Source organism: Cynara cardunculus, assembly GCF_001531365.2.
Source record: "Cynara cardunculus var. scolymus isolate 2C chromosome LG 11, CcrdV1, whole genome shotgun sequence".
NCBI classification, from domain to species: Eukaryota; Viridiplantae; Streptophyta; class Magnoliopsida; order Asterales; family Asteraceae; genus Cynara; species Cynara cardunculus.
The window spans coordinates 21,688,370-21,691,675 of record NC_037538.1 but is presented as its reverse complement, the minus strand read 5'-3'; positions in this window follow the sequence as shown (position 1 = coordinate 21,691,675).

The following is a 3,306-nucleotide window of genomic DNA, read 5'->3' as shown; positions in this document are numbered from 1 at the left end:
CTTTTCTTTCAACAAAAACTTTAGAGTTGATTGATCGTGGTAAACCACAACAGGTTCAATTTCTTCTTTTGTTATTCACTTGTTCCTCTTTCTTGTCGTTCATAGAGTCTCGTACCTAAAAACTTTTCTGCAACATGCAACAACTTCAGCCTTTGAAGTTTGATTTTCTTCTAGCTTTGGCCTTTAGAGCTTGATTTCAGAAGGTTCCTTCTTTGGCCTTTGAATAGGTTTTTGTATTTTTGTTCTTCTAGCTTTTGCCTTTGAATGAGTATATTATTTGTGGTTTAAGTGTTCATTCGTCAAAACCAACATTCATTGGTTTGTTTGTTTCATTTCAAATTCCAATCCCGTGTAAAAGTAAACTACAAAATAAGTTTGCTTGAACTTGCCAAAATAACAACATTTTAACGTGTTTAAAAACTTTTGATAACATAGGTGATATTTGCTCTAGGATGTTCCGTGTGTATATATATATATATATATACATATATATACCTATCTATATATGTATCGATTTTACACCACATAAGTAGATCGTCACAAGGAATCTGAAAATATACAATCATGGTCAGATTATAAGGTCCCATCCAACAGCTGTGCAAGTATCTGTGGTGCTTGAATATGAATAAGTATACTTATTATCTTTCCTTTATTTTCTGATTGTGGCATATCTGTTGGTGGCTAGCCGTCTAGAAATTGGCAACTTTTGTATCCTTCTATATTAAGCAGCAACAATTTGTTGCTGGTAAGTTTCTTTCTTCAGAAGCATGTTGTCCTTTGAAAATGAGTGCATCACATGGTACAATAAAGTAATAAGATATTGACTGTCACGCCTCGATTTTTTTTCTTTCGTTCGAGTGTCGTGTTGTCATTCTTAATAACTTATGTCATGAACAAAAATACGAACTTAAAATTTCAAACACACATAATATGTTTAACATAATTCGTTACATAATTGCGGAAGCGTAAAATACTTTAACGTAATCAATGCTAATTAAAATATCTAATCAAGCATGATTCGAAACATAGTCCCGTATTTCTTCATTCAACTCGTCTACTAACAAATGACACCTGAGATATATACATGTATAGTATAAGCTAAAAGCTTAGTGAATACAACATGGTTTCATGATCACATGCACATATAAACAATGTTTTAGTGTATTTTAATTATTATCTTGCAAGTGAGGCCTCGGCTCGTCATTTTTATTTGCGTATGTGGTGTATTCTATGGACGAGGACTCCAAGACCTCGGAATTGCAAGCCTTCCTTTCATGTCCAACCCACCCCGTACGGTGGACGAATCTTGCCAAATCATACTAGTTGCATATTATTTATTTGCAATACTCACTCATTAATGCAAATGATCACATGCACACATAAACAATGTTTTAGTGTCTTTTAATTATTATCTTGCAAGTGAGGCCTCGGCTCGTCACTTTTCTTTGCGTATGAGGCGTATTCTATGGACGAGGACTTCAAGACCTCGGAATTGCAAGCCCTCCTTTCATGTCCAACCCACCCCGTACGGTGGACGAATCTTGCCGAATCATACTAGTTGCATATCATTTATTTGCAATACTCACYCATTAAKGCAAATCTCATCGTGACATGCAACATACWTYTCATGCAAGTGACAACATAAATCACATATGCATCATCGTCATTTATCACATTATACACATACATGAATATCATATTGTTAATATCAAGTCATCATAATCTTTTTCATCCACATCATCTTTCATATCATGCATATACTTAAACATCATGTACGTCAGTACAATCAAGCCATCATCATATGCATATAAACACATCATGCAAATATCATGGATAAAATACTTTTGTAATAATCATGTATATATCCCATAAAAATCGCATAATGTACTCACCTTGAATTGTTAACGTTCGATAGGTCATTCTCTCAAAAACGGCAACCTACATGATAATTTATATCATTCCTAAACATCTTAAATAATCGTAATTAAATTGATTATTATTCCTTAACAATCTTAACATGACTTTTCTTAACATTCTTCTATTGATCAACCCCGAATACCATCATGTCTCATGTTGCGCTCAAATATTTTCTTGAAATATTATTAATAATGTGACGTCGTTATATATTAATTATTGCTTGTACATTTTATAAAAATGTGCCCTACATTTCACATTTTCTTGAATAATAAATATTTTACCAAAATAACAAAACTAAATAGTTCACAACGTAAGTAATGTTTTGTGACCAAAACGTCTCGTTTAAGATTTGCAAGTAAATAAAGGTGACAACATGTCACACACATATAAATAACGATCATTCCATAACTTTAAAGTTCAACATAATTAATACTCGAAATAATGTTTAGAATACCAATTTTCCAAGTCTAGGGGCATTTTGGTAAATCTTAAGAAGCCGAATACCAAAGGTATAGCTTTAACCAATTCCCTAATTTAGAACATTCTTGGTATATTTCATAAGTCGAATATTAAAACGCTGCTTAAAAGTCCAATCCCAAAGCATAGGGGAATTTTGGTAATTTTATTAAGCAATACTCAAAGTATTGTTAAAATACCGATTCCCTAATTGTGAGGTCATTTTGGTAAYTCCAAAAGGATAACAATCAAAATAAAGCATAGATACCAATTCCCAAGTTATAGGGTCATTTCGGTAATTTTATAAARCAAATACGTACAGTATCGCTAAAATAGCGATTTCCACATTGTAGGGTCATTTTGGTAATTTCATAAGAATTTTATTCAAAACAGAACTTAGATACCAAATCCAAGACATAGGGTCATTTCGGTAATTTTATAAATCAAATACGTAAAGTATCGTTAAAATACCGATTTCCACATTGTAGGGTCATTTTGGTAATTTCATAAGGATTAGATTTAAAATAACACTTAGATACCAATTCTCAAGATATTTTATAACACCCTAAAAAAAGGATAGTCTAAATTGAAAATATCGAACGAGAACCAGAATCTTAGATAAAAAAAAATTCACCCAACAAAAGTAATAGTATAGCGTTTACAATTCCGCTACTTAGAAGATAAATAACAACTTACTAATCTAGATTTTTCTAGATTAAAGACGGGTATTTCTATCAATCTTCAAAAAAAGCCGTAACATCAAAAAAACGCAACGTTCAAAAGTAACAAGGCTATAATTACAAAAGAGCCTTTCACGAACCAACGCTCCTCTCAACCTTTTAGAGCCCCTCCGTTAAAGGAACCTAAAAAGTAATTATAACAAGAAAGAGAGAGGGTTAGGCTTACGCCTAGTGAGTCCAAACAAAAGAGTTT